At 41.8% G+C, this 26287-nt stretch overlaps 1 long non-coding RNA gene across 1 annotated transcript in view; it reads right to left on the bottom strand.

The window, feature by feature from the left end:
• LOC138625914 (uncharacterized) overlaps positions 1 to 26287 on the bottom strand; it is a 53677-nt gene that overhangs the window by 13658 nt on the left and 13732 nt on the right. The window contains exons 2-3 of the long non-coding RNA XR_011311261.1: positions 24355 to 24430; positions 2205 to 2272 (exon numbers count right to left, since the gene is read on the bottom strand). This is a non-coding gene — a long non-coding RNA (uncharacterized lncRNA). The remainder of the gene's footprint in view (positions 1 to 2204; positions 2273 to 24354; positions 24431 to 26287) is intronic.

The raw sequence follows: 26287 nt of genomic DNA, 5'->3' as shown, positions 1-26287 counted from the left end.
TCACACCATATGACATCTGTCACCGGGAGGCTGCGGTGATGTGTGAGATCGAAAAAACATTGTGGTGTAATGGTTTTATGCACGTGAGCATAAAACATGCTTGTATGCATCTATATATATGCAGTCCTGTTTTTTTTGTGTGTGTGTCTGCGGTATGTATTGGACAATGTACCTGGTTTGATGCTGATAGCACAAAAGCAAGGTAGCATTATCATTGCTTTACATATCTGCCTGTCTGCTCCCACCACTCATAAGCTTAGTCCCTGTCGCTAACCGCCTTGGGAGTTCAGATAATGTTCCTTGGCTGGCAGAAGACAGGTTGATAGCTGTCAGGGACAGAAACCAAATAGATGACAGGATTTCATTGGGGCACCTCTAAGGCGCATTAGGGACCTCAGGATCCCCAATCCCCAAACACGGGATGAAGAATCATTTTGTCACAAAGGCACAGGGTCGCCCATCACTGTCTAATGCATGCCTTGATTAATCGTAGGGATGGATCAACATTATGTCCTATTCAGGGAGATGCTTAATTGCCCCCGCCATCCAACTCATCCATTGCCCTAATGATTGTGCGTCTGCTTCCGTGGACACATGGTTAGTCTGGCGGACTGTAGCTTAGCAGGACAGGACCCCCTTAAACATCATCACCAGCTGAGAGCTTACCCTCTCCAGACACCTTTGCCTCCCCCTAACTGCGGATATGTGGATAAATGGAGCCGGCTTCATCGCCCGTAGCCCCATGTTTATATTCACAGCAGAATGTCTGCGAGTGTTAATGTATGTAGATTTCATTTCTGATGAGTGATTATTTGACTGCTCATTTTGCCTGAGATTTATGGCACTCTCTCTATCTCCTGACTGCAGTGCCACTCTTATCTTTAATAAAAGAGATGAGGACATTAATCAGGTTTTGTTGGCGGCCCTTACTAAGACATTAAATGTATTGTATGGGGTAGGTAAACACGCTTCACATCCTTCTCTCACAGCAGAGAGAGAGCGAGTGAATGAAGGAGTGTGAGGGACAGAAAGAGGCGAGCGAGAAGGAAAAAAAAAAAACCTCATTATATTTATCATAATTTCACATCTGCTGTTTTTGAAGCAATGTACCATGAGCCCATAAAGTGTATTACAACTGGGCATAAATTCAACTGATTTGTGGCTGGAGTAGCTAATTCCTTGAGTACATTTTAGAAAAACAAGCACTGAGCCCTGAAATTGCAATTCCATAAAGGCTTTAAATTACTGAGTACAGAATCAAGAACTTGCCTGATGTGCCGCGCATGGTGACCGTGTTATAGGGAAAAAGCAGCGCTCCCAAGATAGAGACAATAAAACCTGAGATGAGTGAGCCATATACTCAAACAAAATAAAGGAAGAGGAGATGAGCTGGCTACATGATGAGGGGAAGTGAATATCGCACCCCTGCATCTCATTTTACCCTTTTAACCATGAGGATGCATTTGAGAGGACACATTTAGTCGTCGCCATCCCCCCCAATAAACTACTTCATCAGTGTGGAAGAGTTAGCGTGGATGCATGTAAAGCCTCCTCATTCGGACGCAGTAAAAATGATAGGAATATCATCATTAGTACAAAGGGGGGGATGTGCAGCGAGACGCTCCTTGGCATACACACAAAACACAGCAATAGCTACACACTTTATAATATAAGTTTGTGCACACACACAGTCTCCATCCATTCATCCATTTCCCTAACAGACATTTATGCTTTCCACTTTAACAGACTTGTATGACTTGGCAATGATTTCTCCACAAATCTATGAATACGCAGCACCCACAATAATACAAAGCCTTATTTTGTTATCATGCAAACTCTTGGTGTCACATTGGCTCACACTGTATTAATATTTCATGTCACTCTTTTCGAGCCACTTTTTTCCTCCTTTCCCCTCATGCACTCCCATCCTATCACTTCCTCTATCCACCTCCGCTGTCTCTCACCTCCCCACTTTCTTCCTCTTCTATCTGGAGTCATTTGGGATCGGCATGAACAAGATTTTCATATCAGGTAAATGAATATCTTTATCACAGAGGCAGGAGCCGGGATGCTCAGGGAGCTGGAGAGAATAATCACACAGAGCAAACAGTCTGGGGAGGGAGGGAACAGAGAGGCACTCAGTAATAACAACCTCTCTCAGTCTCTCACACTGTTCTCTGTGTACATCTAAATAGCCTGCTTACTGTGGTGGATGCTGTGGGGATCAATGGCTTTGCTGTGGCTTACCGCTGACCTGAGACCTTCGATGAGCCTGGTAGAAAAAAAAAAATAAATAAATACAGGATTACGACATGAGGTCTGACATTATTTTTGTTCAACAAATAGAACATAAGTGCTAATGTTTTTGTTATAACAGACATGCTGGCCACATTTTTAGCCACTCCAGTGGTATACCTCCACTCCAGGAGGTACAACTACAGTACACTACAACTACAGGAGATAGTTTTGTCAATATATTCATGGTCCAACGAGGATAAACTACTGGCATTAGTAGTACACTGACTTTTCTGTTAGCACCAATATGATGTTGTAGTTTTTGTTTTTTTTTTGTGTGAAATACATCAACAACTATTGTTTGAATTCATTTTTACCTTCAAGGTAACAGACCCAATGATGTTGGTAACTCTGACTCTTCCTCCAGTGGCACCACGAGGTTGACATTTTTGTTTCGGAGTGAAATTCCTCAACTATTATTAGACGTACTGCCATGAAATTTGGTGCCCACATTCATGTCCCCTCAGGATTAATATTGTTATCACTTTTGTGCTCCTGTGCCTTTTTGTCTCGTGCCACTCGGCACGAGAGTGTTCACCACTTTGGTACTTGTAAACGTAAGGAGTTTTTCATTAATGCTTTGTGTTTTATCCTAAATAGCAAATATTAACAAGTATATTGCTATATTAGCAAGAAACCAACAGTTACGTCACTCATTGGCTTGTGAACTGCTGTTTTAAAGCCTCAAGTGCAGTGCTGCAGTCGTCGCCATCTTGATTTGTTGGAACCATACGTTACCATATTTGGAGGAGCTAGGGAGCCATGATCTGACTGAAAACCAAAGGATACTACGCCCACCCACCCACAGCGGAAGCCTGACTGCACCCTGGGAATGTCAATCAAACCAGACAAACCCCCAGATGTATATCTTTGAGGTCTAATATCTAATCAATTATGGAATTATTTTCAGAAGGACCACCAGAATACAAATGAAGAGGAGGAAATTTTGTGAGTGACACCATAATAACTTGTATAAAAAAAGTGAACAACTTTGTATTTCTTGGGAGAAATGCATGCAGACATTAGTATATAGCTCTTAGCCTTAATGTACCCAAGTACGGCTTCACAAAGGTGTGAGCATGGCTGCAGAGTCCTGTCTTGTTTCAGGGTTTTTTAATTTTTTTTTATTAGACGTAATAAAAATATACAAGACTTACTATGATTTTTCACACATTTGTTTTGGCTGTGCAGTGTTTGCACATAAAAAATAAATATCATTATACAAATACTGACGATAAATTTAAAACAAAGTATATTATTTATAATATTGATGTGCAGTAAATAAAAAAAATAAAAAAACAGGTCATTGGTCAGTGAAAAATTACCGTAAACTATTTTGTGACCAGAGTTTGTAAAGTTAGTGAGCATTGCTTCAATAAATGAGCAAAATTTATTTGTTTGTACTTTACTGGTTGCTTGACGTTTCATTTACTTGCAAAAATTGGGCACAATTCATTCTTTTCTAATGCGGAGTGCAGAACAAAAGCAGCCATCTCTCTTTATTGCAATGCCCAATAATAGTTGATTTAATGGCAATAAAATATGTTCATTAGAAGAAATATTGAAAGTATACCTAAAAGTGTCACTTTTATAGTGAATGAACTGGATAATATAATCTAAAAAGGGTGTGATTATATTCAAGTCTTGTCCTCCAGCATTATCTTGGAGCTCATAAAGAGATGAAATTTAATATGATGCTTTCAGTCAGTTTAATTGAATTTTAATTGCCACTTTGGACAGAAGGTTTAGATCTAATCAATAAAATATTAAACTTTTGGGGCTTTGACATGGAATGGTCTCCCTATCGCCCCCGGTGCAATGCATCCTGGGACTGGCGGGTATAAAGACGCCTGTTTATGAGCTGAAGTAGCTGAGCCAACACCTTGCTGTTTTCCATCGTGTTTCAACAGAACTCGGCGGATAAATAACACAAGGCTGAGATTCTATTAATTACACTGGTGTGGAAGAGCGGTCGGTCACCTTCAAAAGGAAGGCCTTTAATGTGCCAGAGCTATAAATATTTTGAAATGTCACACCTTGGGAAGACAGCATCAGGCCAGAGCTGTGGCGATAAATCAGAGCCTGAGAAGAACAAGGAAAGAAAAGATGGCTCTTTGGTATTTTAGAAATAATTACTAATACAAAAGGGGTAATGAATGAAGCTATAAATTACATTAACACAGACCATTAAGGGAGAATTAGTTTATAAAACTCGATGCTGCTCCTTAAAATTACACTCTCAGAATAGCGCCTATTTTACTCCATCCATAACTCATGGGAAAAACATGTATGCATAATATCACCAACTTGGTTGATTAATGCTAAATTAATTGATTTTGTTCTGCTGCTTTTAAATGGGAATATTGTTCTTCTCAAGATGCCAGATATGACATCATCATAACAGTTCCTTCTTACTCATATAATGCCAATGTAATAATGTCCATGGTCAACTTTTATGGCAACAATTAAAACCTGTTATTAATCAGTGCACTTTTTGCAGACTTCTGTCCAAGTTGGAGCAGGTATGACCGGGACAGAGATCTGTGTACTACGTGCTGTAGGTAGGCCAGTCATTGTCCGCCACCAGCATCACCAAGCATCACATACTGTTATAAATCTGAGGGAGCCTTGGTTAGGCTGCTGCACGGATGGAAGGAATTTATCCTCCATCCCTATAGAGAGAACCTGAGAGGGAAAAATGACATGGCCCATCCTCTAAGGCTCATAAAAGTCTAAATTAAATATCAAATGGAACCACTGATGGATAGCGTCCCTTCCATGGATCCCCAGCGCCGCCTCAGCCTCCACTCCGACACGACAGGTGCTGCTCACATGACTGGAGAGCCAGACAACTTTGTTAGCAGGATTATTCTTGGTTCAGTCTAAAGCTGCTGTGTTCAAAACGAGGGAGTAAAGTAAGTGAACGTAACAAGGCGCCATTATTCCTCGCTTCTTCCTGCCATAGCTGGATCCTCCTTTTCTTTCAAAGGATTCTTAAATATTACACTGTGCATGTGTGACTGAATGAGGATGTTTCTTCAGACGACTTAAAAGTGCAATTTGTCATCTGAATTACAGAATATGTGCTTCTCTATATCCATATTTATAAACTCGTGATTCTCCCAGCCTCAGCAGAAGACTTCCTTCCCAAGATTGCTGTCAGACGGAAGCACCTCACGGAGATACTGTAATACTAATGCCAACCCCACCACAATAGCTGGCACTATCGCCAGGCTAAAACTGTACATTATGAATCATCAATTGTCGCCCTGCTTTGTATTATCCCCAGAGAAAATCCCAATCTGGGCTTGAGCCCACGGCTGATGGACACCCCATTATTCACTTGTGCTTCTTCAGCTCGGAGACAGCAGTGGGGATAGGCAGTAAAACGACGGCCTTAAGATTAATCCCCCGCTCTTTCTCTTGCTTCCCGAATCAGAATGAAATAGAAGATTCCCTTCCCCTTAATCAAAAAGTTTTTATCATCTCCCACCCTCCAACTCAGGAAGTGGGGATAATGCTCGTTCCATTGCTCGTCCTGTGAATTGACATTGAGGTGGGTGATGAGAGGGATCTGCTCTTGCTGTCTTTTGTCCTGGAACAAGTGAGAACAATTTAGATGAGCTGGTGGTCGTCGATCAATACATGTATTATGTCCTCTACACTGCACCACACAAGCCTTAATAACGGGGTTAGCATTCGTTACAAAGCACCCATAGCGCCCACATCACTGAATGGCCTTTAAAATTAAGATGATAAGATGGTGAACGTCAAACAGAAGTTCATGGCTTTGCTGTCTGACGAAGGAGAATGCAGTGATGGAGTTTATAGAAAAATAAAGCCACCTGTCTTAAGTTCACCATTAGTATTATAAGAAGAGCTCTTGCTCATAAGGTGGAAATGTGTAGTACAAAGTGAGATGTGATTTGGCTCAGGTGAGCTGTGAAGTTGTGGCTGTAGTCACCCGAGTCTCGCCTCGCGCAGCCACCTTCACCAAAGCCGTGATGCCATCACGCCTCGGCCCCCATCACTTAGCAGAGGGGTGTGAATTTGTTTTCACCCAGGTGTTAATGAACTGTGGGCTTTGTGGGCTTAATGAGAGCTTCTATTGAGCTAAGGTACCTAGGAGGACAATAAGAGTTCGCAATTCAAAAACTTTCTCCCTCACCACAGCTTAGAAGGTGTTTTAACAAAAGGGCTGTCGATGGCCGCTGATGCAGTTCATCTCTGACCTGCCAAATCAGCTGCATGAGGAAACAAGACTCCGGGACTATTCGTCATCCATCAAGAACATGCAGTTTTGTGCCACAGCTTCTGGCTTCCAGCCAAGTCCAAAGCGACTCATTGTACAGCAGCCAAAAGACAAAGGCAGCTCCCCCTCTGCTCTGTGAGAGCACTGCGTGGAGGTGTGGGTGGTTATGCAGATCACTAATTGTACAGGCCACCGGGGGAAAGAGAGAGCGGAATGGCAGCCTCTCTGCAAGACATGCCGAGGGTGGGGAGGGACGGACTGGTGTGAGCCACCCTCCCTCCCCTCCGCTCCCTCTCTCTCTCTCTCTTTTTCGCCTTCTTTTTCACTCTCTCTACCCTAAATTGGCAGCTGGCAGGCAAATGAATGCGGTGTGAAGTGAGCCCACTGAAGTGCAGGGTCCTGCTGTTCAGGCAACAAAGGAGCTCCATGCGAGACATCTGCTGTTCAGTTATCAGAATACATTTAGTCACGTGCCTCCCTTCCCTGGCTCTTTCGCCATTCCTCTTCCACTGCAGCCCTGCAACATCCATTCTGTCAACCGAGAGCCGAGCCTTTCTTTCTCCTCACTTCTCTTCAACGGCATTCTTCTTCAGATCACTCCTCTGCTGACACCCCCCCCCCGCCCTCCCTCCTCCTCCTCCTCCTTCATCCCTTTCTCATTCTCTCATTTGCCACCATAATCCCTCTCTCCACCTCTTCTTTTGCTGCCTTTATTTAAACAGTTTAGGTCTGGCAGATAACCCCGAGTGCTTCCTATCTGGTCCAAAATGCGTGAACCTTGTGTGAATGATCACAAGACGGCCCGAGGAAACGGCAGACTGAATCTTAATGAGCCACACTTGCACAAGCAAAAGTAAATTGAGCTTACCACCATGATAAATTAAGCTAATGAAAGCAATTGTTGTGTGGCACGCTAGCTTGGGCTGGAGCCAGATGGTCAATACCTAGCGTAGAGTTTTGTGGATGTATCTTACTTTACCTCTTTTTTTTTTTGCTTTAATGCTAAAGGAGTTAAAAAAAAATTTTTTTTTTAAAAATCATATTGTAAATGCTGCTCATTTACTTTTGATCATTTTTACTGCATCCAATTTAAAAAAAAAAAAAATGTCTCAGTTATACGCTTCTGAATTTGTTTCCACTGATACAGCCCTTATCAGTGAGCATCCACCCAGCACCGCTGACCAGGGACTTGCAGCCGAGTAAAACAAGCCACCACGGTAACATGATATAGGTCTGTAGAGGAGACTGCGGTGTCTATTTCTCCCCGTTTCCTGTCTGAACTCACGATATCCGTGTTTACTTTAACACTTAATCCCTGTAAAGTGTGTCACTCGGTTTGCACGCTCTTCACTCTCCACTCTGTCCTCCATCCTCTCCCAGTGGTGCAGGCTAGCATGAAGGTTGCACATCCAGGAAGGGACAAACCCCCTCCTGTACCGCGTGTAAACTAGATGACTTCCTCTAGGCAGGTGGCACATATCCAGATGTTCTCTCAATTTCCTCTGCGTGTGTGTGTGTGTGCGTGTCTACTTATGTGTATGCGTGCATGTATTGCTTGACACACCCCGAGATAGTGACCTCTGTGTTCCCTCCACAACATCACCACTGGAGCAGTTTACACCATAATGACTTGTATTGCCCGAGGCCCCGCCACATCTGTGGCTCCCTTCCTCCATCGCTGTCTCTCAGTCTTTTACACCTCTTTCTGTCTCCGTTTTCCTCTCTTTGTCTTTCCACCTCCTTCACATACAACCTGTCCGTAAATTCTCTTGTCCATCCTTTATTCCAACCATTTCTTTTAATTTCCTGTAGTCTGTCGTAGACCTTTCCCGATCACTTCATCCGCACTTTGGTCAACAGCACTTTTACTGGATAAAAACATTCCGAGGCTCACTTTGCGAGGATTTAATGCATGTCTAACATGACACCTATCCGCCATAATAAACAAACACATCATTCAATGCCAGCAGGCTTGAGAAGGTAGTAGCAGCCCCTCATTGGAAGGGCCTATAGTGTTCGAGATAAACCACGGGGTCTGCTCTGACTGAGTCTGGTGTCACATGGAGTGACGTGTGCTCCACCAACAACAACTCAGCTCATTACACACCCAGGAGGGGCACGGAGGGAAAATGGTGCATCCAAAATGTGACCATGTGCTGACCAGGCATTCTGTCCCCTTCCTCCCCCCCGGCTGTATATGGAGAGCAATGACCTCTCACTCAGACAGTGCGGCGTTCGATCGATCACACATGACATTTGTGACATTGCATGCATCCTAGATATGCATCTCCACGGTGTCAACTTATCAGTCACACCGTCTCAGAGACAGAACACACATATCACAATACGTGTTCAGCAGCTCTCGTGATTCAGCGGGAAAGCTCAGTGGATGTGCCGATTGCCGCTTCACCTTTACCGCTGACATACTCCAAAATACACAGACAAATAATTGACTGCATTTTCATAATAAAGATGTTTTCTTTCTCACCCCAGATGCATCTGTATTTTCTAAAATATACTGTACTCGAGCCAGCTCTAAGGTACTACACTGTACCCATCTGGATTTACGAGACACACACACACACACACACACACACACACACACACACACACACACACACACACACACACACACACACCCCTCACCACACAGTGTCTTGTTTTCAGGTTCATTAAGCCCCAGTGTTACCCAGAGTGGCTGACAGGATGAGGAACAGTGTAGAAATCTCCCCCTGCAGGTATCCATTCACATTATCATTGGGAAAAAGCCTTTCTCGTCAGTGCCCTTGTTACGGCTCGAGGGGGGACCACTAATTAGAGAGACAAGAACTGCTTGAGAATAAGTCTATTACATCCATGTGGAACCGAAAGCTTAAAATACCTGGAATTTCAGCAAACTCCCAGCATCCCCTCCAATCACGCACTCTCTGCCGAGGGCATCTTTTAAAGCATGGAAAAATATGGTCAAAGAGTTGTAGAGATAGACAGGAATGGAGGGCAGAAGCTGTCAGCTATTTGAAAGACTTTATGAAAATTATCCTCCAATTAGAAGTGATGATCAAATCAGACGTGAGCCCCACTCGAGTTGCTCGATGATTTCTCCATCTCTCTCATTTTCTCTCTCTTTCCCTCTCCGTCTGCCTCTTAACCTGTCTGTGAATGAGTATTTGTGGGGGGGTGGGGTGGGGTGTAACTGCCGATGAACTCATGAAAGGAAATTTGGTTAGCTTTCTCATCACTGGTAATTATACTAGCACATCGGAAATGCCTCCATCAAAGTGCATGAGTGGCACCTCATTAGGATAATAAAATTTCGGCTGAAATATATCAAACTGATTATCACCACTTACTGTCTATTCTCAACCGCACATTCACAGGAAAAGCAGGAGAAATATAACAATGAAATTATGCTATGGTAAACTATACTAAACCATACTATGCTATTATATGTTATGCTATATTAACAAATTACTGTAATTTTAATGCAATTTTCATGTTCTTCTACTTTACTGCAGCGTTTATATTTAGGTGACAAATCTCAATAAGTCCTCCAACCTGTACGACCCCAAAGGTCGTTGGTTCCTGCTCTTAAATACGACCTGCATGAGTGTTCCCTACATTAGCGCACCTGTTACTTTAAAACGTAACTGGGTTACAATAAGCTGCTTGCATAAAAGACCTACGGGGTCATTTGCCAGTGAACTGAGTTCATTTCAACCCATTTCCAACAGAAACCAACTGCCAAAGTGTCGTAGTGATACTAAGAGAGCGGAATCTCTTCCTCTGTCAAGATTCAAGATGTCAAATTAAAGCTAAAAATTATCTGTGAATACTGCTTGAATGTGCAAAGTTTTTAAAGAGTTTAAGATTTTAGACTATTATATCTAATGTTAGACATAAACCACACAATACATTAAAAAAAAAAATCCTAACACCTCCTGAGAAAAGGGAGCATACCAAAATGGCTCTTCAGTGGTAATAAGGTTAGTGATATTGTACTACTCCATACAATGTACAGAACATTTAAATCCCATACAATACTGTTCAGGTTTAGAAGTGCAGCACACAGGGAAAGCTACTAATTTGTACTTAACTTCACTCTTTTGCATTTTGATTTCATTACAAGCCAACAAATGATCCATTAGTTTGAATGGAAGCTCTAAGCAGGCAGGTGAATTCAGCCTGCAGTTGGCAGTATTTATGCGAGTTGATTTAACTGCTGGATAGGGTCCTCTTGTGAAACATGAGTCAGTTCCAGCATTTAACCTCACCATACTAATTTATGCACCATGGCATAGGGTACTTTATCATCTGCTCTTTGGGGAGAGACAGTCATCTCATTAGGCAGGATTTAATGAAATGCAAGGATACACTTCTTAATTCCATAGATGGCTGAAACAAAAATCCAGTGTAAATCCTGCACTCCTCTGTGGCTGTATAAATTGTAGTAGCTAGGGGAGGAAGAGGGAGGGAGGGAGGGAGGGAGAGAGGATGCCAGCAGAGATGCGAGATGAGGGAGCATAGGTGCCCCTGAGAGTCTGGAAGTCCAAATGTGTTGTGTAATTGATATTTTTCTGGCTTGAAAGATGAAAGATATAGTGTTTTATATTATGATTCATTATTATTTACTGTCCACAAACATCTACAGCACAATATAATGGATGTTAAGCTGCTGTAAATCTTATCTTGGTCAAAAAAAAAAAAAAAAAAAAATCCCAAATCAAGATACACGTATCACTCTTGACAGCAATGGGCCTGCATGTGCAACCAAGGCACACAATCCACTGTTCTCACAAAGTCCCACAACTGTTCCAGCCCCAAGCCAACAAAGACATGTTTAATTATATTACAAACAGTAGATAGAAAAAAAATTAGGGCACACTGTTGACTGTTCTTGGCAAATCTACATGTTCATTTCCAGCCAGGCCTGTACAGACAAGGAACACAGCAGCCCATCATCAACAGCACGACCCACAGAACATTAACACCATAATTTACATAAAATTACTTACATACTGGTGTAGTAATTTAATTTGTTTGACCGGAACAGTGCAACTGCAAAGAACAGATTCATATAGGCACCACGAGGGAGCTATGCTTACTGTTCCACATGGCTAATTCTTTCACACAATATTACAGGGAAAAAAATACAGAGACACTACAGAACCTGATTTCATTTACAAGTCCCTTCTTTCTTGCCCAGGCACACCGTAACACAAACTAAAATAAAAGACACACGTGCAAATATATGCGTGATGTAGTTCCATGTCAACACCAGAACCTGTTTAAAAAGACTTCAGGTCAGAGTGATGTATGGCTCATGGTGCCTAAAGTGACCACATTTAGAAAGCTGGTGCACAAAATAGTGCTGGTGAAATAATTTTTTTTGCTAAAAGCACAAAAGCAGTTTCACAGGTGGCCGCATAAAGCTGAAAGTCGGTTATTGATGTGTTAGCTCTAGAAAACGCCCGACAATGATCATTTTAATTAACACATTTTCAAAGAAACACAGGCTGAAAACAGCACATGCAAGTCACAAAAACTTTACAAAAAAACTTGACTGTAACAAACAGCAGCCTCAGAAATTATGACAAAATATGTTTGACAAAAACATGGCATGGCCTGAAGCCACCTGTATGGTGTCTATAAGTAGTGGCTGGTATATTAAAAGCAGTGGCGTTTCCTCATGTGAGAAGCACAACCCTGAAGCAATACGAAAAGTAATATGGTTTGATGGTGACTCATCTCTCACACCTTTGCGTGAATTCAAATAGTTTTAGGGTCAGCCCACAATGTCTGTTGGCATCTGTTAAACAAGGTGTAGGACTTTAACAGTATGGTCAGTCAACATTTCAGAGTCATTAGGTTCACTGATCACTCTGCAGGGTACCATAATTGTAAAAGAAATTGGAGACCATTTTAAAGGGCTGGAGGGAACAGTGGGTGCTAACACCATTCCCCTCACTGTGTTTCCAGAACTGATACAGCCCTCATACACAAAGCGAAGTGGATCCAAAGTTGGTTTCATGAACACGAGGATGAAAAACATTTTTCAGCATGAATGTTTCTGGATCCAAAAGTGATGCGAATTTGGTTCCATTATGAAAAACATGGGAATTTCAAGAAAGATGGAACCTGACAGAACCTGGGATTACAATAACTTTGGTTGTTTTTGTGTGTAGGTTTATTTTTTAAATTATTTTTTCAAGTAATATGATCATCCCAATTTAGTTACACAACTGATTTAAGACTGAAATGACGAAGACATTCCCCTTGATATTTTTCCTGTGTCAATGTTAATGATTCAGTTCGCTAATGCCAATGTTTTAATATTAAAATTCCTTGCTGTTGTCTTTTGGAAAAATATTTTCTATGACTTATCTTGAATTTAAGGGTATCCATAAATGTATCCAATAAAATGGGATCTGGGGTAACGAGCTATCCTTTGCCTATCATTTCAAATAGCCCTCGCCATTAGGTTGTGGGTCATATTAGCTGTAGAGCAATTTCATGGGGCAGAGGAGTATGTTAGGATCTAAGCTGGCAAAAACTTTGGTTACAAAGAATGCAGTTGAGGTGTAATTCATTGATGTCCCATCCTCTCCCTGCTGATCTAACTTTATCAGCGAGGAAGGTGTCTAGCTATCTCACTACAGCTCTCTATTGGATTGTATTTGCTGAACTACATCAACTTTTCTCTATTGGTTCTGATCTTTTACTTTTGTGGAGATTTAGCTCTTTATCTATTCTTTTATTTATTGTTTTAATTATTTTTGTATTTTTATTGTTTGCTCATAAAATCCATTTTGCACGCCTTAGACCACATCTCATCAGATACATCTCTCAGCTCCTCTGTTTTTCACCCTCTTTAAAAGCTTTAAAAGACTTTCCTCGTACTTTGTGACCAAACTAAGGACTACTCTGAAAGAAGGAAATGTTTGAGAGAATATAACACAATGCATCTGAAGCTTTTTTTTTTTTTTCAGAGGGAATTGCAGCAGCTCTTATTCAACATTAGCCATGGCTACACTGACAGGAGAGCTGTCCCCTTCCTGTCAACCTGGCCACTGTTAGCTTCAACATAAGACCCTGTTACCATGACAGGAAAAAGCCCACCACCACCACCACCACCACAGAAAAGAACTTAATGTCCTATTCAACCCTTCACCGATTTGAAAATTGCTCAATCTTTTCTTTTCCCCTCTCCCTGTGACATATTATTATACATTGTTTCTGAGGAAAAGCATTTCTATTATTTCCATTAGAAATATGAAAGTTCAGGGGGGAAAAAAAAAAAAGAAGAAAAAGACAAGAGCACGTAGGATGTAGAAGAACATTTGGGAGAGAGAGGTGAGGGTAAAAAGCGGGTGAAAGGCTGTAATTATTTGAAATAGTCTGCTAATGTGTATTATCATGTCATTAAATGTAAATGAGATGGAGCTAAAAGACCCAGTGCAGAGGACTTGTGGCTTGCTGTACAAAGAGGAAAGAGAAAGGGAAAAAAAAAAAAATCTGATAAAAAAAAAAAAAAAAAAAGTGTCAAGGCTATCAAGGCTATGTTCATTTGTGGGAAACATAAACATTTAATAAACTGACCAACCTATGACAATGAACTACAGCACTGTCACATGACGCTGCGATACATTTACAAACAGCTACGGCAACTTACCAAACCTCTGAGGCTGCGACTGACACACAGATAAAGAGAGGGCGGATGGTGGGAGCGATTTAGTGGGATGATCCTGATGCTGTCTGAAGTCCCAAAGACAACTGTCTTGACTGTGAGTGGGTGTGCACACGAGTGTGTGCGTGCATTTTGTGTTTACTCTTGCATTTGATCCCCGACGTGAGCGAGCATCATTCCACTCCAGCTGCTTAATAAGGCTGTCTGGGCCAGCAGCTCCTCATGGCCCCCAGCCCTGTTATCAGAAACATTAAGCTGAATATTAATGCCCTGGCCCGAGACGCATGCCATTAAGCTTGGTTGGCCATTTCTCTCTGTCCTTTCCCTACCACTGTACAGGAATTAATGAATCGTGGGTAAAACAGGGTACACAAAAGAACAAGAGAGATAGAGAAAGTGAAAGAGAAATGGGGTAGCTTGGTTGGTGGCTATTTCTCAAAAGCAAAAAGATAAATACGAGCAGAAATGTAGCATGTCATGTGTGGACAAAGGAGAAAGAGGAGAAAAAGAGTAAGGTGGCAACATATCTAAAAATAAACTCCTAGTTGTAGTTCTCTTTCTCCTGCTACATTAATAATAAACCCATGACAGACCTTTGTGTCTTGCTCAAAGAAAGAAACAACGAGAATTTATTTGGTAATGATTTGTTCATCTCTATTTCCTCTGGCTGGGCAGGCACACAGGTTTACATTTGAAATGGAACAGAGAGAGGAAAAGCACTTATTACTCCCTAAGTGCTGTGCTGTTGCAGCCTAAGCAAAGTGAGCTGTTAACGGATATAATTTGTGCAGAATAGCCAGAGGAGAGCTTTTGATATGCAGAAGAGCTGACCTCTGGACTGCCACTTTAATTGGGTTTTTAATTTTCCAGGCCATCTGACAGTATCAAACATGATCCCTGAGCTTTGCCCCACTGATTGGAACCACCGTGACAAGAGGAGCCCGACGTCCCCTTCGCTTTTCACAGGGAGGGAGGACAGCAGAAAGAAAAAAGGCAGAAAGGAGCGAGAGCAGGGAAATAAAAGCATGCGGTCCCAAAGAAGATTGGAGGGCTTGGGATGGAAATTTGCCTTAATAGTGAGGACCTGAGTATAGTATTGTACAGCGCTGAGGCTGAAGCCATGCTGGTGATGGGATACCACCCTCAGAGACAGGGAGGAAAAGTGCAGGCTGCTGAAATATAGGCTGTCACTTGTGACTAGCGACAGCACACAAAAGACCAAACCAGGCTTCACCACTTGGAGAGGTGCACCAGTTGTATACAGTACACTGAAGAGAGCGGGCCAGTTAAAGGTGACTGGGAAGGAGTTTTGACAAATTTAACTTTGCAATAACTTCTCCTGTGTTGCTAAATTATGAGCACAGTTGTCCAAATACTCTGCCTCGCTCTGCAGGAAAACTTCACCCTCATCTGGAAACATTACAGTGCGGAGCCGAATGGCTTTCAAATTAAGCTACATCGTCGATTCTTAACGCAGCCCATCAACACGCCAACCACCACAATTATCACCTGCGCCAGTCCATCTGGCTCGCTATCGTCACACAGACAAGAGTCTGTCTCGTGTTTTTTTTGGACAACGGGTTCCTACTGCTGCCTGTTTGTTCAATCTGCAAGACCACACAAAGAGTTTCAGCCCTCTAATCTCCTAACCAAACAAGACAGCAATTACACAGGCAGATAACTAGGGGACATTTTCATCCGTGGTGACAGTACTAGCACAGAAGTGTGTCTGTTGTAGAGAGAGAGAGAGAGAGAGAGAGAGGGAGGCTGTTGTCCTGTTTGAAGAAAAGAGAGGTTCACCTGCCAGTCAGAATACACAGACAACTGTGACACCCGCTGTAGTCATTACCGATGGACAGAGTTATCTCAAGGAGCACTGGAGGAGGTTGAGCAGGTCCCAAACCTGCCAACAGCATGCCACACTTATTGACTAACTGACATATTTAGCCGTGTTATTAATGTAATGGAATTTATTTGTTGCAGACATTAAACTCTTGAGTGTGTCTGACTTCGATTCCCCTAACTGATCCTAAACATCAGTGTTAAACTCCTTCTAACCGCGAATATAAAATTCTAACTCCTATAGTTGAAAGAAAATGACTCATGTCCTTGCTAAGTGTGCGAATGTGAATGAAATCGGTGGACGGGGTCATCATTCAGAATTAAGTCAGTTCCATGACATGCATTAGACAAATGTAGCTATTTTTCACAAGTAGTGGAATACATTACAGTTGAGATTGAGAGTAATGTACCTTTCTTGGCACCACGGAGATTCTTCAACCTTTAGTCATTAAAAAGTGGGAACTTTTCCACCTTTTCCTTAAAGTTCATGTTCTCATTGAAGCTAAATTACTCTGTCCTAAGATACTCGTAAAAAACCCGCGATGACAAAACCCTTTTAACATGTCATGAAATGCAGAGCGGTTATATATTTGTGAGGTGTGTGTGTATGTGTGTGTGTCTGCTAACCCACACCACACTGTCAAATCTGCGTGCATAAGCACTCGAAGCGCGCACACGCACACACTCCAACAAGGCCCCCATAATGTCACGCTCGCATACACACACATGCATACACAGAAATCTCATTAGAGCCTTTGTTAATTGCAGTAGACAAATGCTAATGGTTCGGGCAACAAAGCAGCTGTGTGTATGAAAAATGAGAATCCACAAAGTAATTATTACATCCAATATTAATTTAATTATACTGTTTTATGTGATACAGTAATTTAGTTTTTTTTTTTTCTAATCACACACACTCTTGAAATAAATTAGGAGTTACAGAGGCGCAGGGGAGCTGAGGATTTCTCCAAAGACTCACTACGGGGGAAATAGCATCATTTTCCTTCAGACAACTGGGATTTTCACATTTAAATTAAAATGCTACTGTTGCTCTCTCATCAAATGTGAGACCAAAAGAAAAGGAGTAGGATGCCTATGTGGGTATTTTTGTAGATTCTGTGCCAGAAAAACACAGGCTGTTTTTTTTTGTTTTGTTTCTTTTGTTTTTTTTTCCTGGTGGCCATGCTTTGCGTTTGGCTGATGAGAGAAGTGGTAAGACGGTGTGGCTGTCAGTGCATTGGCTGCATCTGAATAAAAATATGCATATTAATCATCTCTCCTGGGCCTGGTTTTGCCTCTTCGCCTCTCTCTTGTGTACCCAGAAATGTAATTGCAGTCGTTTTCTATATAATCAGTAGCCAGAGAGTTGGGGCTATTACAGACACTCGACAAGGGAGCTTTTGTTTTAATCTTTTGATTCCAAAGTCAGGTTCTTTTTTATCTGCTGTGGTGTACACAAAAGCAAGTTTGATTGGCGGGGAGTTTGCATCTTCTTTTTTTTTCCTTTCCCCTCTCTCTCTCTCTGTCATGTAAATTGTTATTGTCTTTTACCTCAAATTGCCTGAGACGTTTGTCAGATGAATGGATCCACAACAGTACCCCTTTCTTCTATGGATTTGTACGCTAAAGAAAACGCATGCTGGCCAGTTATAATTCAAACAAACACACTTCAGCCCCGGCTAGTACAAGGCTGGATCTCTGCGCGCACAAATTGGACAGATGTATGTTAACAGTCTCTGTCTTGTACCTCTTTTAGTGCATGCATGTCTCGCTCTACTTTTCTTTTTTCTTTTTTTTTTCCATATTCACACTTTTTAATAAAGCAGAACATCTCGCCTCTGGACGTCACATGGACGGACAGCTGTGCCGGTGGTCGAGGTGAAAATCAACCCCAGGACATGTCAAAGAGTGAGATTTCCCGTCCTAAATTTAGATGAGAAACCTGGGTGTCTGTGAAGGGTGGGAAGGAGAAGGGGAGAGAGAAGGGGAGGAGCGCAGAGGGCTGAAATAAAGTGTTAGAGAAGCACGTCCACCCCTGGCCAGTTACTGTAAATCAGGTCCCTGAATGACTAAGGGTTACACCTCAGGAAGTAGCTTCCTGGAGTCAAAAGTGCAATGGTATTTATATAATAACACTGTTTCATTCCAACATCCCCCTGTAACAGAGTAATGGGGCCTCTGGCAGCAGCGCCTTTAATGCTCTAATGGCAGAATTAAAACCAGGGGATGGCAATGAACGGATGTAAATTAACAATCACTTCGCTATCACAAACTTGTACGTGCACACGCTCGCTCATACACACGCACACAGGAAGTCAGCGAGCCAACTTGTTCTCTCCTCCTTCGAGCAGGCAGGGAATTAGAGAAGCATCTGAGAAAAGTGGGCCATTGTTTTCTTAGCTGCGTGGTAGACTGGTTAGAGCTAAAGAGCTAAAGGACAGGGCTTTCCAACATGGCAACTTGCTCACTCACAGCGGCTTGAAAACACACAAGTGCCATCGCGCCAGTTTTTTTCATGATAAGACCACATTTCCATCAAATCCATCACTTCCACTTTTGTCAATTTTTCGCACTTCATTTGTATTTTAAGTAAAAACCACAAAATGGAAATACTCAAGCGAGTCTTCATAGTGGATGTTTTTTTTTTTTTTTAAAGAATCTGGTGACATAATACTGGGGTGGCTTTCCTATTTGACATATATTTCCTCAAGTTAAATCAATTTTTATTTTACTTGTAAAACTATAGTAGATTAAATCTTTATTTATGATTCTAACTTGTTGCTTTTACTTAAATAAGTTATGATGCAGGACATCAGGCAACCTGTGCTGTTAAAATACTTTGTGCATAATTAACTGCAAATTTTATTTTAATTAAAGGAAATCCACACGCAGGGATTTTACCCCCCATTCACCACAGAGTTCTCTTCTGGGACAGGAAATGTTTGAGGGATCAAACTTAGTTCACATGTTACAGGTGGTTAAGATATAGCAACAATTCAAACGATATTCCTCTGGGGAGACACTAGCCCTCAAGTATTTACATTAACAATGGGTCTGGCATCATGCCCGTGTTAGTGCCACATAGCCATGTGTGAGTGTTTATGGGCCTGTAGGAAAATAACAGACAACCAGTGTGCAGAAGTGGCTAGCAGAAAGTATTAAGGATTCTTAGGATTTTTTTGGGGGGTGGGGCTGAAAAGATTTAAAAAGAATCCTACTGCAACAAATGATGTCAATTTTTCAAGAACTTATCTGTACTCCCCAATGCTCCGTCCAGGACCGATATTGCGCCATTATTCACCAACCTAAGTAGAAATAAATTGATGGATTATCATTTGAGTTTATTCAATAGCTCAAACCTTATGGAAGGAGACAAGAACAGTCCTTGCCATTTAGGATAATGGTTAAAAATGTGTATGAGCGTTTAATGTCCCTGCAGTGTTTGCTCTGTAGGGGTCTCGCGGGGAGAGGAAGATGGCTGTTCTGGGTCACTGGGGTGGGGACGGCGAGTGCTTAGTCGATTAGCCAAACTCTTTTTAACCACATCAGGTCCGACTGGCAGGCAGGCTGGTAGGTTTGGGCACACTCAGGCTTTTTGTTGTCCTATTATTCCGCTCAATGATTGGGATAATAAGCAAGGCTTTCTCTCATACCCTCTACACCCCCCGACATTTTCCTGTCTGGTTTCTCCTTTAAATGTCCTGTTGTTCCACTCTGTCATTTCCCGTCGCTATTTGAATTTTTCTTTCACAGACAAGGTCATTTATGGATTTAGAGTGTCTGTTCTAAGTTTTCTGTGTCAGTCCTTATCAGTGCTTTTTTTCTGTGGAGCTGTATGAAAATCATGTCTCCAAATCTTAAATTCAATTTCATATACAAAGTAATATCCTATAACAGCGAGGTCAGGCTGTGGTCGAGTGACTCTAATTACCTACAGTAATACAAGGAACAGGAACAGAGTTAAGTGAGTTCACAAAAGTACCCTGGTTGACAACAGAGGGACTTCCTATTAAGCCACAAACGGCAGTCCAACATGCCAACACATATCCACAAGCACACGCATGCACACACTACACGCATTAGCTCAGCAGAGGCTTTTCCTGATATTGTAGTGACAGATGCACAGTGAAACCTGAACTGTAATTAAAATGTGTTTCTGTTTAAGTGTTTGTCCTGTTTTCCTCTAATCCCATCCAACCTCTAATACTTTGCTAAAGTCATTTGACCTCAGATGGCTCCACGTGGATACAGATATATACTGCACCACCCGGGGCACACCGGGGCACCCAACCCTCTTTACTGTAGCACTCAACACGTTAATGCCGATCTAATAACATTACAAAAGAGCTAGTCAGTCAAACGCACTCAAACAAACTGTGACATAGAGCTGAGGTCCAGACTACATATGTTGAGGGATTTAAATACGAGCTACTTTAAGGTTAAGTGCCTCACCAACCTCCCACCCCATCCACCACCCCCATCCCTCCCTCAACCCCCTGCGATGTCTGATTCTCCATTTGCTTTTGTATAAACCCAAATAAGGAGATTTGAAGAGATAAAAGTAAAGGGCACTTAAATCTGCTAACACACTTATAGTATTGTGTAGTCTGGTGAAGTTCAGTGTATCAAGTGCTTTATCGTGCAAAGGTGATAGGTTAAAAGATTAAGTTTAAAGTTTCCTTTAGCCTTGTGTACACTCGGTAGGATGGAAATGTAAACTTTTAACATGGTAAAAAAGGTACGTATAATTTTTCCTTTTCTTGTTTTTTTGTTAAAATTTTGATATTTTGATGGCACTTCAATTAACAATTCATCCTGTAATGCTCTGCAATCTCATATCTTTTTTATGTAGGGGTGTTTTTTTTCCCCCGAAGACTTCCTCCAATGAAAACCTAACCTTTTAACTGAATTAACATGTCCATGAGTTTTTTGTTTTTTTTCTTAATAGGCTGAGTATTTCCACTTCAGAACTACAGTGTGCCAATGACAATCTTGAATACACACAGTCGGGGTTTCATACGTCACATACCTAGGGAACCAATCGCATCAACTTGCAGGGTGGGGCTTTTCATATCATTGATTTGAAGGTGAGGAGTGGAGGTTAATTAAGGCAACAGTGGAGAGTTGCATCTAGGCCACCTTAAGGCATTAGGAGATTTTGTCTCGTAAAAAAACTTGTAAATATGTAATTTTGATTAACAGAGATTTTAGGGGTTTAATCAATGGCAGGAGAGGAACTTTAAAAAAAAATTTCATGCAGATTGATCCAGATAAAAAAAAAAGTGGTGGTCAGGTAGAGTTGAAAGGTCATCTGAGGACAGGTGTTAAAGCAGGAGTCAATCCAGGCCTCCTAGATGCAGATATGGTCCTGGTTTTAAAGGGACCTTCATGTGACCCCAGCCTGCCATTAGGGACTACACAGATAGATGTCCTTATCTTTCCCTGCAGCTCCCCCGCAGCTAACTGACAGAACTGGGAACTGTCAATCACTGCTGACATGTGATGTCTTACTCAGCCAGGAGATGGGACAGCACCAGACGAATCACTTCTAAATGACAAATCACTGTCGCGGTGGCGGTTTATCACCGTTTTGTCTCGGTCCTGAGATATGTCTATCACTGATTGAGGATAAATATGTGTGGTTAACAGTGATACTTGTGATTTTGGGTGGGGTTAATATTTCTCCACAAAAAGAGAACTTGAAAGAAAGAATTGGCTGACAGGAAACAAAGGAAAGGTATGAGGTTTCAGTATGATGTGCCACATGTTCAAATTGCTGATTTCACAAACAGGTGGCCTAACAGGAAGGAAGTTTCCCTTCAGTTAAGTGGTGATAATTTAGTGCTGAGCGTCGGTCGCCTCCCCTCTGAAACTGACAGCCTCGGTGACCTCCTCTTCCTTTCCCTTTCTCATCCTTGCTGCTTCCTTATATGGCAGGCTATAATGATACACGTTGTAAAGTCTGTGTAAGCACTGCCTTCAGACACTAAAAGTGACCCTCAAGAGTGTAATGGGGCTATATTCCTTCTGGCATTGTGAAAAGGTGAGAAAAAAACAATTTATAACTCTTTGTACTGCCACTTAAGGACTTCCATCACCGGTTTATTTGCGGTGAATGCGGAAGCTTGTAATTTTCAGGGTTTCTTAAGGAAAATAGATATGTTTAGGAAGGTGAATAGCAGGTTAAGCTGCAAGTTCAGTGCTGGTGTTTTTATGGCGCTGGTGTGTTTGCTACAAGCAGAGATTAAAGAGGGGCCCAACAAAAACATGTCACGAGGCCACATGCATCGTCATTTCCAAGTAATGAATAAGTCTCGTGGTAGTCTACATTTTTTTTCGTATCAGGAAGTCTGATGAAAAGACTGAGACTAACAGGTCTAATGCAGGCTCCAAATTGAAGACTTTTCATCATAAAGATATGACTGTTTAAGACATTTTAAAACCTTGAAATTCAAAAACATTTAACCTACATTGTTGTCCATGAAAAGTAACCACCTTCAATACAAAGAAACGCCGCCAGTGCAGTTTACTTTTTGGTCAATGCAATGTACACTATCCTGCTACCATAAGTACACAGTAATGCACCAAATATACCTTGATAAGTAGATGAGAAATAGTTCCCCTCAAAAAAATCTGATTACTACTGTTGTTTTGGAGAGTGATTTTGCCTTTTTTTCTTTTCAATTTAAATCTATCTTTGTTTAATAAAAATGTATATCTTAAGTAGGAAATTGAAAGATGTTATTGTCTTTAGTATTTTCACGGTATGCCTAGACCGTAACAAACATTTCCCATGCCCAGACTACAATAGGGTAGAAATACAAACAATATATTTACAGCCAAAACAGACGGTTGTAAGAAAAAAATATATTTAGGTCAACGGATTCATCTTAAATCAGCCAGTTGCTTCGGCTAAGTTTCTCTACAGTGCTTCACATAGGCATGAGTCAACCACAGTAAGTTTTTAGTTTGCCTAAAAACTTTTTAAACTTATAGTAGTGGCCATTTATATACTCAGAAGGCCTCCTCATCTCCAAAGCAGGTTTAATTCTTTATAAAGCCATCCTATTTCACTCCTGTGCTCAAAGATTACACTGGAAGGAAGAAACGCAGGAGCTGTTGGTATTAGCAAGCCCGGGAAATTACATCTTCTCTGTTCAATAAGTGCTTGGGACTGTTAATCGGCCCAAGTGTAAGACTATGGTCCACAAGTGAAGCGAAAGCCTCTAAAAGCCGAGTCCACATGTTCATCTGCAAGGGGAAGAAGAGAGACGAGAATACAAGCAAGTTGGAAAGAGAAAAGCTCCTCACTATGAGCCGAGGTTCCCATGTATTTATATGAAAGATATTTATTCAATTTCTGAACTCGGGGGACGGCGGATGATAATCCGTTAAATGTCTGCACACACCTTCCCCGCTACTGGCACCTTATTAAAATATGTAGATTAATTTGGGACTGCTTCTGCATATGATTAGAGCAGGAGGACTGGGTCCTCGAGATTCAGCTCATATTTGTAATCTTCTAAATTTAACAGCGAGTGAGAGCTTGTCAATTAAATGGGATGGAATGATGGGGAAGAGTACGATTCATCTTCATCTCCTTGTTTTATGCTTGAGTGCCCACAGAGTTATCATTTACAGGGCTTCAGATAATTGGCAGCAGTTTTGTTGAGCACCTCCGATTTCAGGATGAATTTGTATTCTTCAACCAGACAGCACCTCAATACTCTTTGGCAAAGTGTAGCCAGGCTTTGTCAATTACAGCATGTGTCACGAGAAAAAAAAAAAAATCATGTCACTCCAGATGAGAGAAAGGCATTAAGAGCAGAGTGAGGTGAAATAAGATCTTATGGAATTTAATGGTATTTATGTCATTTAGTCTGAGGGTGATTGATTTACACTTTTCATTCTTTATGCGTCAGGCCTCTTTCTATTAATTTGAATCGCATCAAAACCTTGATTTAAAATGTAGGACACTCATGCAACAAGTCAGCAAGACCCGTTGAAACTGCAAAACTGCTATGTATACTGTTTAGTCAAAGGTTTGAGATATGCTTTCTTTTAACTACATGTTTGTGTGTGCCTGATGGCTGCGTCACGTATGTAGAAATTGAAGCGACACATCCAAAAGATGCATTATGGACATAAACTGGAAAGATGCATTGTGCAAGCTGTAGGGGCTGCGTGGGGGCACTACAGGGATGTGACAGGGTAAGCAGGCGCAAAAGCAACAGTGGCAGTAAGTTTGGAAGACATGTTAAAAGTTCAAGTCCACAATTACCTTCTTCTGTATGATGTGTTGTTACCTCCGCCAATAGCTGGCGTGAGATCAGGGCCATTTTAGTTGACGTGGAAACCTGCAATAATAAATGGAAACAAGTCTGAGTTACGGTTACGTCCATACACGACAGAAAACTTTTGAAAAACAACGTGGGGACGGTGCCAATGGCGTGTTTTGTCCCCCAGCCATGAGAAGTCTATTCAATGAAGAGCACACTTTAAAAACACAACCACATTTTTCATTATAACAGGCAAGGTTTCTCTATTCAGGTATCTAGTACCCACCCTCCATTAACAATAATGTAAGACCTTTGTTTCCTACTGCAGTCTATATTGGCAGCTGGTTGTTCTTTGTCAACCTTTGACTGAGTTGAATGAGACAACAGAACAATGATCTGACAATGAGGTCCCCGCACAGAAATCTCTTTGTCATCAAACACAATAACACAATTTGGGTTAATTAAATCTAAGCTAATAGGCAGTGATTGAGCCCCACATTTGACTCAAATCAAATTAGCTGTGCCTTCAGACAATGCCGGTGCTCCATGACTGTGGCATGGAGAGGTCGTGTAGGTCTCCGGAACAGGTTTGAATTGATCTGCCCAGAGGAAATCATCTCCTGCTCAAGCCACAATCAATATGGGAAATAGTAAATCGCACCAGCAGCTTAAATGATGTTCTACCAGTAGTATTCCTCATTACTTGGGTGTTTTGCATTTCTAAAATATTACATACCCTGTTTCTAACTTTATCTAGATAACACCGAACTATCAAACTCAGCTGCGCTGAGCAAAGTTTTCAGGGGAAGTTAAAGTTGTGCTCTGTGGCAGATATAGCCATGGGGCTCTCCCTGTCTTTGACCAGACCTCAGTAAAGACCCCAGGGCTCAGGAAAGACACACACACACACACACACACACACACACACACACACACACAGAGAGAGAGAGAGAGCGCTGTCTTGACAGTGTCTAGTTTCACCTCCTCTCAGCACTTTTCCATCCCTGCGGCAGGATTTTGCGATGGCACTATTCCCCCACTTTGACGGTCAAAAGTTTCAGCTGAAAACGAGAACTGTTCTGCCGCATCATTTTGTTAGTGTGACCAAGTATTCAGGAGGAGTTAGTAGGTGGTCTTCTCTCCATACAGAACAGCCTGCAAGCACAGTCGAGCTGAGGTTGGTATATACGTAGGTTAGATTGGTCTGGACAGGAAAGGTAGTCTGGTGCTGAGTGGCCAACCAGACAGCGAGACAGGATTAGAGGCCGCTCCTGACATTTGGCACAACACCCAACTGGGGGCAGAGTTAATTTAACGGTGAGGAGTCAGGGGGTCACGGCCTGACCCAACCGCTGCTGGAAGGGTGAGGGGAACATGAGACAAGCTCGAGCAAAAAGATAAATGAATGTGAAGAAAAAGCTTGCCCTCATAAACTCCCCAAATATCAGAATAATATATCCCAAATTCACAGATGGCAACATGTAACTCTCAGTTGATGGGTAAAGTTGATCATTTCTGTATATCTCAAAGGCAGGTATGCTAGTGCAGCGTGCATGTGCGCACGTGTGTCTGTGCATTAGTGTGTCTCACAGTTGGGTGTGTGATAGGTTCAGAGCAGGAGCGGCCTCCTTGGTCTTTCAGTCAGTCACTTCCTCTTGCTTGACTGCTTTGCTCAGCCAGGCTGAAAGCTGCTCCGTTGTCAGGTTGGAGTGTGCTAATTAGGCTCCAGTTTAATTTTCCAGGATGCTCTACTGCCCTTTAAATGGCCATTTCAAATTCAAAGTGATGGTAATTGTACCGTGGCATGCTGATCTTGTAATCACCCTGGGATTTCTTTCTTTTCTTTTTTTTTTCAATTTTTTTTCTGTTGTGTTTGCTCTCTGTTTGTTTCACCTTGTTTTATTTTTCCTGGACCCTTGTTGCTTTCTGCAGAAC

This window comes from Brachyistius frenatus, unplaced genomic scaffold, assembly GCF_029030835.1.
Source record: "Brachyistius frenatus isolate BFR_SWC_R1_liver_20210118 unplaced genomic scaffold, ASM2903083v1 Contig_67, whole genome shotgun sequence".
Classification (NCBI taxonomy): Eukaryota; Metazoa; Chordata; class Actinopteri; family Embiotocidae; genus Brachyistius; species Brachyistius frenatus.
Note: the sequence above shows the minus strand (reverse complement) of the source record. Positions and strands in the feature narration are given on the sequence as shown.